A 12,500-nucleotide genomic window follows, 5' to 3' on the forward strand; every position below is an offset into this window, starting at 1 on the left:
CCAGGGGCTAAGTACATGTGGGTAAATGGTTAACCAGTTAGCAGGCAGGGCAGCCGGCCGGTAATTACAGCCGCCCGCCCGCTAATAAGGGTGCAGTTAGGTGCAGAACAGCCCATCAGTTTCCAGGGGCTAAGTACATGTGGGTAAATGGTTAACCAGTTAGCAAGGCAGGGCAGCCGGCCGGCCGGTAATTAGAGCCGGCCGCCTGTCCGCCCGCCAGTAAGGGTGCAGTGAGTTGCAGAACAGCCCATCAGTTTCCAGGGGCTAAGTACATGTGGGTAAATGGTTAACCAGTTAGCAGGCAGCGCAGCCGGCCGGGAATTACAGCCGGCCGCCTGTCCGCCCGCTAATAAGGGTGCAGTTAGGTGCAGGACAGCCCATCAGTTTCCAGGGGCTAAGTACATGTGGGTCAATGGTGAACCAGTTAGCAGGCAGAGCAGCCGGCCGGCAATTAGAGCCGCCCGCCCGCTAATCAGGGTGCAGTTAGGTGCAGGACAGCCCATCAGTTTCCAGGGGCTAAGTACATGTGGGTAAATGGTTAACCAGTTAGCAGGCAGGGCAGCCGGCCGGCCGGTAATTAGAGCCGGCCGCCTGTCCGCCCACTAATAAGGGTGCAGTTAGGTGCAGAACAGCCCATCAGTTTCCAGGGGCTAAGTACATGTGGGTAAATGGTTAACCAGTTCGCAGGCAGAGCAGCCGGCCGGCAATTAGAGCCGCCCGCCCGCTAATCAGGGTGCAGTTAGGTGCAGAACAGCCCATCAGCTCCAGGGTCTAAGTACATGTGGGTAAATGGTTAACCAGCTAGCAAGGCAGGGCAGCCGGCCGGCCGGTAATTAGAGCCGGCCGCCTGTCCGCCCGCTAATAAGGGTGCAGTTAGGTGCAGAACAGCCCCTCAGTTTCCTGGGCCTAAGTACATGTGGGTCAATGGTTAACCAGTTAGCAGGCAGAGCAGCCGGCCGGCAATTAGAGCCGCCCGCCCACTAATCAGTGTGCAGTTAGGTGCAGAACAGCCCATCAGCTCCAGGGGCTAAGTACATGTGGGTAAATGGTTAACCAGTTAGCAGGCAGGGCAGCCGGCCGGGAAATAGAGCCGGCCGCCTGTCCGCCCGCTACTAAGGGTGCTGTTAGGTGCAGAACAGCCCATCATTTTCCAGGGGCTAAGTACATGTGGGTAAATGGTGAACCAGTTAGCAGGCAGGGCAGCCGGCCGGTAATTACAGCCGCCCGCCCGCTAATAAGGGTGCAGTTAGGTGCAGAACAGCCCATCAGCTTCCAGGGGCTAAGTACATGTGGGTAAATGGTGAACCAGTTAGCAGGCAGGGCAGCCGGCCGGCCGGTAATTAGAGCCGGCCGCCTGTCCGCCCGCTAATAAGGGTGCAGTTAGGTGCAGAACAGCCCCTCAGTTTCCAGGGGCTAAGTACATGTGGGTCAATGGTTAACCAGTTAGCAGGCAGAGCAGCCGGCCGGCAATTACAGCCGCCCGCCCGCTAATCAGGGTGCAGTTAGGTGCAGGACAGCCCATCAGTTTCCAGGGGCTAAGTACATGTGGGTAAATGGTTAACCAGTTAGCAGGCAGGGCAGCCGGCCGGCCGGTAATTAGAGCCGGCCGCCTGTCCGCCCACTAATAAGGGTGCAGTTAGGTGCAGAACAGCCCATCAGTTTCCAGGGGCTAAGTACATGTGGGTAAATGGTTAACCAGTTCGCAGGCAGAGCAGCCGGCCGGCAATTAGAGCCGCCCGCCCGCTAATCAGGGTGCAGTTAGGTGCAGAACAGCCCATCAGCTCCAGGGTCTAAGTACATGTGGGTAAATGGTTAACCAGCTAGCAAGGCAGGGCAGCCGGCCGGCCGGTAATTAGAGCCGGCCGCCTGTCCGCCCGCTAATAAGGGTGCAGTTAGGTGCAGAACAGCCCCTCAGTTTCCTGGGCCTAAGTACATGTGGGTCAATGGTTAACCAGTTAGCAGGCAGAGCAGCCGGCCGGCAATTAGAGCCGCCCGCCCACTAATCAGTGTGCAGTTAGGTGCAGAACAGCCCATCAGCTCCAGGGGCTAAGTACATGTGGGTAAATGGTTAACCAGTTAGCAGGCAGGGCAGCCGGCCGGGAAATAGAGCCGGCCGCCTGTCCGCCCGCTACTAAGGGTGCTGTTAGGTGCAGAACAGCCCATCATTTTCCAGGGGCTAAGTACATGTGGGTAAATGGTGAACCAGTTAGCAGGCAGGGCAGCCGGCCGGTAATTACAGCCGCCCGCCCGCTAATAAGGGTGCAGTTAGGTGCAGAACAGCCCATCAGCTTCCAGGGGCTAAGTACATGTGGGTAAATGGTGAACCAGTTAGCAGGCAGGGCAGCCGGCCGGCCGGTAATTAGAGCCGGCCGCCTGTCCGCCCGCTAATAAGGGTGCAGTTAGGTGCAGAACAGCCCCTCAGTTTCCAGGGGCTAAGTACATGTGGGTCAATGGTTAACCAGTTAGCAGGCAGAGCAGCCGGCCGGCAATTACAGCCGCCCGCCCGCTAATCAGGGTGCAGTTAGGTGCAGAACAGCCCATCAGTATCCAGGGGCTAAGTACATGTGGGTAAAGGGTTTACCAGTTAGCAGGCAGGGCAGCCGGCCGGCCGGCAATTAGTGCCGACCTCCCGGCAACAAGGGTGCAGTTAGGTCGCCGACCAGCCCAGCAGCTCCATGGGGCTAAGTATATGTGAGTAAATGGTTGACCAGTTAAGCAGGCATGGCAGCCGGCCGGTAAGCGGAGCGTCCCGCCCCGTAATACGGGTGCAGTTAGCTGCAGAACACACCGGCAGGTCCAGGGACGAAGTAGTGGACGGGCAAACGGTTAACCAGTTAACAGGCAGGGCAGCCGTACGGGCAGTAGAGCCGCCCGCCCCGTAATACGGGTGCAGTTCGCGGCAGACCAGCCCCGCAGCTCAAAAGTCTAAGTGGAGAACGGGGAACCGGTTGACCGGTGAGCCGAAGCATGCCAGCAGGCAGGGAAGGTGCAAAAAGGGCCGATAAGACCGAACCGGCACGACTAACAGGCTGCCGGGGGCGGGTTCCCAGCAAACCAGGTGAGGGGGCGTGGCCGGAGGCCGCGCAGCAGAGCCGCCCGCCCGTGAGTACGGTTAGAGGCAGCAGCGGGCTTCCCCAGCAGGGCAGAAGCCGAAGTGCAGGGAGCGAAATGGTTAACCAGCGAGCAGGCAGCATTCCGGCAGGGCTGGAGGGCGAAAAACGGCGTAAAATAACGGACCGGCAGGAGGAAATGGCTGCCGGGGGGCGGACCCAGAGCCCTCACGTGAGGGGGCGGTTCGGGAGGCAGAGCCGCGCATGCGCGGTTGGAAAACGCGTCACGTCGGAGCAGGGTGAAATCATTAACCAGTCGGCCGCTTCGACGTCGGCTGGCCGGGCCGAGGAGGGTCGGACCGGGGAAAGGTTCCCGGTTTCGTGTCCGTCGGGTGGTCCCGAGTGCGGCAGGAAAAAATCCGGAGTCCTGGGAGCCTTTTTTAAAAAAGAACCGGTCCGGGATGGGGTCGGATTTGGAAGCGTTTGCGGGGCCTAGGTGCCTCTTCGTCGGCATGACTACCGGACGGTCACCCGCCGATCGGCATTTGCGATTTGTTGGCTGGGGAGGTTGGCGGGGTACCTGCAGAATAGTAGGAGGTGGCAAATCGAGAATCGGTCGACATCGCCAAGTGCCTTCTCGAGCCTCCAGGTCTGCAGGGACCGACCCAGGCTGCCCCCAAACCGACCGCGAGGCCGTGCCGGGCGGCCATTTTTGGCCATTTTCGGCATTTTTCGCGTCTTTCGGTAGGTCACGGAAAGCGGCGGCCTGAAGCCCGGGCGTGCCCGGGGAAGGCTCCCCTTCGCCCGCGGGACCGGATTTGCCCCGGAAACGTCCCGAAGCCGGCCGGGAAGGCGGTTTCGAGGGCGAAGCACCTCCGATTGCCTTCGCAAGGCCGGGGAAAGTGGCCCCTGGGCCCGGGAGAGCAAAATCCGTGCGAGGACGGAAGTCCATGAGGTCAGATCCGAGGCCTTTACCCGGCACCCGGTGGGGGTATTCCCGCAGAGAGTAGCGAATCTGCCCGGCGACGGGTCAAGTTGCAATTTCTGGCATGCCACTCATGGAGCTGGTTAATGAGTTCCCCGCGGAAGTCCCGATGAGGAAAGGGCAAAATGGCGTTTTGCGGGCTTTGGGGCCTCTTCGTCGGTAGGACTACCGCCCGACCTTACGGTTGGAATTGTCGGCAGGGGAGGTTGGCGGGGTACCTGCAGAATAGTAGGAGGTGGCAAATCGAGAATCGGTCGACATCGCCAAAAACCTTCTCGAGCCTCCAGGTCTGCAGGGACCGACCCAGGCTGCCGCCAAACCGACCGACAGGCCCTGCCGGCGGCCATTTTTGGCCATTTTCGGCATTTTTCGCCTCTTTCGGCCGGGATGGAAAAGCGGCGGCCTGAAGCCCGGGCCTGCCCGGGGAGGCCTCCTAATCGCCCGGGGGACCGGATTTGCCCCGGTGAGAGCCCCCGAAACGTCCCGAAGCCGGCCGGGAAGGCGGCCAAGGGCGAAGCACCTCGCATTGCGTTGGCAGGACGTGCAAAGTGGCCTCCGGGCCCGCGAGACAATGCAGGGTGCCCTCGGTGTGCCCCTGAGAAATGGTTAACCAAACGAAGGACAGTGCGGCTCGGATTGCATTGGCAGGCCGTGCAAAGGGGCCCCCGGGCCCGCGAGACGTTACAGATTGCCCTCGGTGAGCCCCTGAGAAATGGTTAACCAATTGGACTTAGTCTCTGGCAGAGAGGCAAAGTGTTTTCACGAGAAATGGTTAACCAATTGGACTTAGTCTCTGGCAGAGAGGCAAAGTGTTTTCCAGAGAAATGGATAACCAATTGGACTTAGTCTCTGAACGGCAGGCAAACTGTGCCCCTGAGAAATGGTTAACCAATTGGACTTAGTCTCTGGCAGAGAGGCAAAGTGTTTTCTCGAGAAATAATTAACCAATGAGGCCAATGGACCTCGGGTTGCATTGGCAGGCCGGGCAATGTGGCTCTTGGGCCCGCGAGAGCAAAATCCGTGCACAGACGGAAGTCCATGAGGTCAGATCCGAGGCCTTTACCCGGCACCCGGTGGGGGTATTCCCGCAGAGAGTAGCGAATCTGCCCGGCGACGGGTCAAGTTGCAATTTCTGGCATGCCACTCCTGGAGCTGGTTCATGAGTTCCCCTCGGAAGTCCCGATGAGGAAAGGGCAAAATGGCGTTTTGCGGGCTTTTAGGGCCTCCTGGACGGTAGGACTACCGCCCGACCTTACGGTTGGAATTGTTGGCAGGGGAGGTTGGCGGGGTACCTGCAGAATAGTAGGAGGTGGCAAATCGAGAATCGGTCGACATCGCCAAAAACCTTCTCGAGCCTCCAGGTCTGCAGGGACCGACCCAGGCTGCCGCCAAACCGACCGACAGGCCCTGCCGGCGGCCATTTTTGGCCATTTTCGGCATTTTTCGCCTCTTTCGGCCGGGATGGAAAAGCGGCGGCCTGAAGCCCGGGCCTGCCCGGGGAGGCCTCATAATCGCCCGGGGGACCGGATTTGCCCCGGTGAGAGCCCCCGAAACGTCCCGAAGCCGGCCGGGAAGGCGGCCAAGGGCGAAGGACCTCGGATTGCATTGGCAGGCCGTGCAAAGTGGCCTCCGGGCCCGCGAGACAATGCAGGGTGCCCTCGGTGTGCCCCTGAGAAATGGTTAACCAAACGAAGGACAGTGCGCCTCGGATTGCATTGGCAGGCCGTGCAAAGGGGCCCCCGGGCCCGCGAGACGTTACAGGTTGCCCTCGGTGTGCCCCTGAGAAATGGTTAACCAATTGGACTTAGTCTCTGGCAGAGAGACAAAGTGTTTTCACGAGAAATGGTTAACCAATTGGACTTAGTCTCTGGCAGAGAGGCAAAGTGTTTTCAAGAGAAATGGTTAACCAATTGGACTTAGTCTCTGGCAGAGAGGCAAAGTGTTTTCACGAGAAATGGTTAACCAATTGGACTTAGTCTCTGGCGGAGAGGCAAAGTGTTTTCAAGAGAAATGATTAACCAATTGGACTTAGTCTCTGGCGGAGAGACAAAGTGTTTTCAAGAGAAATGGTTAACCAATTGGACTTAGTCTCTGGCAGAGAGGCAAAGTGTTTTCAAGAGAAATGGTTAACCAATTGGACTTAGTCTCTGGCAGAGAGGCAAAGTGTTTTCCAGAGAAATGGTTAACCAATTGGACTTAGTCTCTGGCGGAGAGACAAAGTGTTTTCAAGAGAAATGGATAACCAATTGGACTTAGTCTCTGGCAGAGAGGCAAAGTGTTTTCACGAGAAATGGTTAACCAATTGGACTTAGTCTCTGGCAGAGAGGCAAAGTGTTTTCAAGAGAAATGGATAACCAATTGGACTTAGTCTCTGGCGGAGAGACAAAGTGTTTTCAAGAGAAATGGTTAACCAATTGGACTTCGTCTCTGGCAGAGAGGCAAAGTGTTTTCAAGAGAAATGGTTAACCAATTGGACTTGGTCTCTGAACGGCAGGCAAATTGTGGCCTTGAGAAATGATTAACCAATTGGACTTAGTCTCTGGCGGAGAGGCAAAGTGTTTTCACGAGAAATGGTTAAACAATTGGACTTAGTCTCTGGCGGAGAGACAAAGTGTTTTCCAGAGAAATGGATAACCAATTGGACTTAGTCTCTGGGCAGAGAGGCAAAGTGTTTTCACGAGAAATGGTTAACCAATTGGACTTAGTCTCTGGCAGAGAGGCAAAGTGTTTTCAAGAGAAATGGTTAACCAATTGGACTTAGTCTCTGGCAGAGAGGCAAAGTGTTTTCAAGAGAAATGGTTAACCAATTGGACTTAGTCTCTGAACGGCAGGCAAATTGTGGCCTTGAGAAATGATTAACCAATTGGACTTAGTCTCTGGCGGAGAGGCAAAGTGTTTTCTCGAGAAATAATTAACCAATGAGGCCAATGGACCTCGGGTTGCATTGGCAGGCCGGGCAATGAGGCTCTTGGGCCCGCGAGAGCAAAATCCGTGCACAGACGGAAGTCCATGAGGTCAGATCCGAGGCCTTTACCCGGCACCCGGTGGGGGTATTCCCGCAGAGAGTAGCGAATCTGCCCGGCGACGGGTCAAGTTGCAATTTCTGGCATGCCACTCATGGAGCTGGTTAATGAGTTCCCCGCGGAAGTCCCGATGAGGAAAGGGCAAAATGGCGTTTTGCGGGCTTTGGGGCCTCTTCGTCGGTAGGACTACCGCCCGACCTTACGGTTGGAATTGTCGGCAGGGGAGGTTGGCGGGGTACCTGCAGAATAGTAGGAGGTGGCAAATCGAGAATCGGTCGACATCGCCAAAAACCTTCTCGAGCCTCCAGGTCTGCAGGGACCGACCCAGGCTGCCGCCAAACCGACCGACAGGCCCTGCCGGCGGCCATTTTTGGCCATTTTCGGCATTTTTCGCCTCTTTCGGCCGGGATGGAAAAGCGGCGGCCTGAAGCCCGGGCCTGCCCGGGGAGGCCTCCTAATCGCCCGGGGGACCGGATTTGCCCCGGTGAGAGCCCCCGAAACGTCCCGAAGCCGGCCGGGAAGGCGGCCAAGGGCGAAGCACCTCGCATTGCGTTGGCAGGACGTGCAAAGTGGCCTCCGGGCCCGCGAGACAATGCAGGGTGCCCTCGGTGTGCCCCTGAGAAATGGTTAACCAAACGAAGGACAGTGCGGCTCGGATTGCATTGGCAGGCCGTGCAAAGGGGCCCCCGGGCCCGCGAGACGTTACAGATTGCCCTCGGTGAGCCCCTGAGAAATGGTTAACCAATTGGACTTAGTCTCTGGCAGAGAGGCAAAGTGTTTTCACGAGAAATGGTTAACCAATTGGACTTAGTCTCTGGCAGAGAGGCAAAGTGTTTTCCAGAGAAATGGATAACCAATTGGACTTAGTCTCTGGCAGAGAGGCAAAGTGTTTTCACGAGAAATGGTTAACCAATTGGACTTAGTCTCTGGCAGAGAGGCAAAGTGTTTTCAAGAGAAATGGTTAACCAATTGGACTTAGTCTCTGGCGGAGAGGCAAAGTGTTTTCAAGAGAAATGGTTAACCAATTGGACTTAGTCTCTGAACGGCAGGCAAATTGTGGCCTTGAGAAATGATTAACCAATTGGACTTAGTCTCTGGCGGAGAGGCAAAGTGTTTTCTCGAGAAATAATTAACCAATGAGGCCAATGGACCTCGGGTTGCATTGGCAGGCCGGGCAATGAGGCTCTTGGGCCCGCGAGAGCAAAATCCGTGCACAGACGGAAGTCCATGAGGTCAGATCCGAGGCCTTTACCCGGCACCCGGTGGGGGTATTCCCGCAGAGAGTAGCGAATCTGCCCGGCGACGGGTCAAGTTGCAATTTCTGGCATGCCACTCATGGAGCTGGTTAATGAGTTCCCCGCGGAAGTCCCGATGAGGAAAGGGCAAAATGGCGTTTTGCGGGCTTTGGGGCCTCTTCGTCGGTAGGACTACCGCCCGACCTTACGGTTGGAATTGTCGGCAGGGGAGGTTGGCGGGGTACCTGCAGAATAGTAGGAGGTGGCAAATCGAGAATCGGTCGACATCGCCAAAAACCTTCTCGAGCCTCCAGGTCTGCAGGGACCGACCCAGGCTGCCGCCAAACCGACCGACAGGCCCTGCCGGCGGCCATTTTTGGCCATTTTCGGCATTTTTCGCCTCTTTCGGCCGGGATGGAAAAGCGGCGGCCTGAAGCCCGGGCCTGCCCGGGGAGGCCTCCTAATCGCCCGGGGGACCGGATTTGCCCCGGTGAGAGCCCCCGAAACGTCCCGAAGCCGGCCGGGAAGGCGGCCAAGGGCGAAGCACCTCGCATTGCGTTGGCAGGCCGTGCAAAGTGGCCTCCGGGCCCGCGAGACAATGCAGGGTGCCCTCGGTGTGCCCCTGAGAAATGGTTAACCAAACGAAGGACAGTGCGGCTCGGATTGCATTGGCAGGCCGTGCAAAGGGGCCCCCGGGCCCGCGAGACGTTACAGATTGCCCTCGGTGAGCCCCTGAGAAATGGTTAACCAATTGGACTTAGTCTCTGGCAGAGAGGCAAAGTGTTTTCAAGAGAAATGGTTAACCAATTGGACTTAGTCTCTGGCGGAGAGACAAAGTGTTTTCAAGAGAAATGGTTAACCAATTGGACTTAGTCTCTGGCAGAGAGGCAAAGTGTTTTCAAGAGAAATGGTTAACCAATTGGACTTTTTCTCTGAACGGCAGGCAAATTGTGGCCTTGAGAAATGATTAACCAATTGGACTTAGTCTCTGGCGGAGAGACCAAGTATTTTCACGAGAAATGGTTAACCAATTGGACTTAGTCTCTGGCAGAGAGGCAAAGTGTTTTCACGAGAAATGGTTAACCAATTGGAATTAGTCTCTGGCAGAGAGGCAAAGTGTTTTCACGAGAAATGGTTAACCAATTGGACTTAGTCTCTGGCGGAGAGACAAAGTGTTTTCAAGAGAAATGGATAACCAATTGGACTTAGTCTCTGGCAGAGAGGCAAAGTGTTTTCACGAGAAATGGTTAACCAATTGGACTTAGTCTCTGGCGGAGAGACAAAGTGTTTTCAAGAGAAATGGTTAACCAATTGGACTTAGTCTCTGGCAGAGAGGCAAAGTGTTTTCAAGAGAAATGGTTAACCAATTGGAATTAGTCTCTGGCAGAGAGGCAAAGTGTTTTCACGAGAAATGGTTAACCAATTGGACTTAGTCTCTGGCGGAGAGACAAAGTGTTTTCAAGAGAAATGGATAACCAATTGGACTTAGTCTCTGGCAGAGAGGCAAAGTGTTTTCACGAGAAATGGTTAACCAATTGGACTTAGTCTCTGGCGGAGAGACAAAGTGTTTTCAAGAGAAATGGTTAACCAATTGGACTTAGTCTCTGGCAGAGAGGCAAAGTGTTTTCAAGAGAAATGGTTAACCAATTGGACTTGGTCTCTGAACGGCAGGCAAATTGTGGCCTTGAGAAATGAATAACCAATTGGACTTAGTCTCTGGAGGAGAGACAAAGTGTTTTCACGAGAAATGGTTAACCAATTGGACTTAGTCTCTGGCAGAGAGGCAAAGTGTTTTCAAGAGAAATGGTTAACCAATTGGACTTGGTCTCTGAACGGCAGGCAAATTGTGGCCTTGAGAAATGATTAACCAATTGGACTTAGTCTCTGGCGGAGAGACAAAGTGTTTTCACGAGAAATGGTTAACCAATTGGACTTAGTCTCTGGCAGAGAGACAAAGTGTATTCACGAGAAATGGTTAACCAATTGGACTTAGTCTCTGGCAGAGAGGCAAAGTGTTTTCACGAGAAATGGATAACCAATTGGACTTAGTCTCTGGCAGAGAGGCAAAGCGTTTTCAAGAGAAATGGTTAACCAATTGGACTTAGTCTCTGGCAGAGAGGCAAAGCGTTTTCCTGAGAAATGGTTAACCAATTGGACTTAGTCTGTGAACGGCAGGCAAATTGCGGCCATGAGAAATGGTTAACCAATTGGACTTAGTCTCTGGCAGAGAGTCAAAGTGTTTTCCTGAGAAATGGTTAACCAATTGGACTTAGTCTCTGGCGGAGAGGCAAAGTGTTTCCCGTTGTAATGGTTGGCCAATGCACTTCGGATTGCGTTGGTAGGCCGTGGAAAGTGGCTCTTGGGCCCGCGAGAGCAAAATCCGTGCGCAGACGGAAGTCCATGAGGTCAGATCCGAGGCCTTTACCCGGCACCCGGTGGGGGTATTCCCGCAGAGAGTAGCGGGTGTGCCCGGCGACGGGTCAAGTTGCAATTTCTGGCATACCACTCCTGGAGCTCGTTAATGAGTTCCCCTCGGAAGTCCCGATGAGAAAATGGCAAAATGGCGTTTTGCGGGCTTTGGGGCCTCCTGGACGGTAGGACTACCGCCCGACCTTACGGTTGCAATTGTTGGCAGGGGAGGTTGGCGGGGTACCCGGAGATTTTCGGGGACACGATTTTCAGAACATTTTCAGACAACGGTCACACTTTAAAAATGCCCAGAAAAGTGCGACTTTGAGGGTGGTAAGCGTTTTCAAATAGAATACCTTTCAAAGAGCTCTCGGAAGTCCTATATGAGGATTTAAGATGAATTTGTGCGGGCTTTCCGAACTCCGTTGTCGGTCTGAAATATCGGCCAGGGTCCAGACCGGTGGTAACCCTGGTTTAATAAACATGGCGTGTGGCGAAAAGAACAGACAAAATGACAAAGTGTCAAATATATATATACATGTGTATTTATGAACAAAAAAAATCACAAAGTGTCACCTGGCGGTGTACTTGATGATGAAAAATAAAAATACAAAGTCTGTTCACAGGCACCTTTGGGGCGGGGGTGCCTGAGTCCCCTTGGGTTGCACACTATAGAGTGTTTGACATGGACAGAGTCAACACTGTGTGCGTGCCCAGAACCCTTTTGAACGCAGGCGACGCACGCCGGTCGGCATTTCCTCTCCGTGCGAGCGCCAACAGGTTGCTTCCGTTGTTTTACAAATAAGAAAATTGTATTTATGAGCAGCAAAAAAAAAAATCACAAAGTTTCACCTGGCGGTGTACTTGATGATGAGAAATAAAAATACAAAGCCTGTTCGCAGGCACCTAGGGGGCGGGCGGGGTGCCTGAGTCCCCTTGGGTTGCACACTGTAGTGTTTGACATGGGCAGAGTCAGCACTGTGTGCGTGCCCAGAACCGATGTGAAAGCAGGCGACGCACGCCAGTCGGCATTTCCTAGCCGTGCGAGCGCCAACATGTTGCTTCCGATGTTTTACAAATAAGAAAACTGTATTTATGAGCAAAAAAAATCACAAAGTGTCACCTGGCGGTGTACTTGATGATGAATAATAAAAATACAAAGCCTGTTCACAGGCACCTAGGGGGCGGGCGGGGTGCCTGAGTCCCCTTGGGTTGCACACTGTAGTGTTTGACATGGGCAGAGTCAGCACTGTGTGCGTGCCCAGAACCGTTTTGAACGCAGGCGACGCACGCCAGTCGGCATTTCCTAGTCGTGCGAGCGCCAACATGTTGCTTCCGTTGATTTACAAATAAGAGAACTGTATTTATGAGCAATAAAAATCACAAAGTGTCACCTGGCGGTGTACTTGATGATGAAAAATAAAAATACAAAGCCTGTTCACAGGCACCTAGGGGGCGGGCGGGGTGCCTGAGTCCCCTTGGGTTGCACACTGCAGTGTTTGACATGGGCAGAGTCAACACCGTGTGCGTGCCCAGAACCGTTTTGAACGCAGGCGACGCACGCCAGTCGGCATTTCCTAGCCGTGCGAGCGCCAACAGGTTGCTTCGGTTGTTGCAAAAGTAAGAAAATTGCACCGCTGCGGACCACCCCTCCACCCGCGGTTGAACCAGTACCCGAGCGAGGCCACGCTGGCTCCGAAAGCAGACGTGTGCTCGGTGGCGGGGAAGCGGTGTGCGTGTGTCTCGCTCCTCAGAGGAAAGATGCGGTGCTAGGTGTCCGATGCGGTAGGGCCCTCGG

This window comes from Cetorhinus maximus, unplaced genomic scaffold (genome assembly GCF_964194155.1).
Source record: "Cetorhinus maximus unplaced genomic scaffold, sCetMax3.hap1.1 HAP1_SCAFFOLD_1643, whole genome shotgun sequence".
Lineage (NCBI taxonomy): Eukaryota > Metazoa > Chordata > Chondrichthyes > Lamniformes > Cetorhinidae > Cetorhinus > Cetorhinus maximus.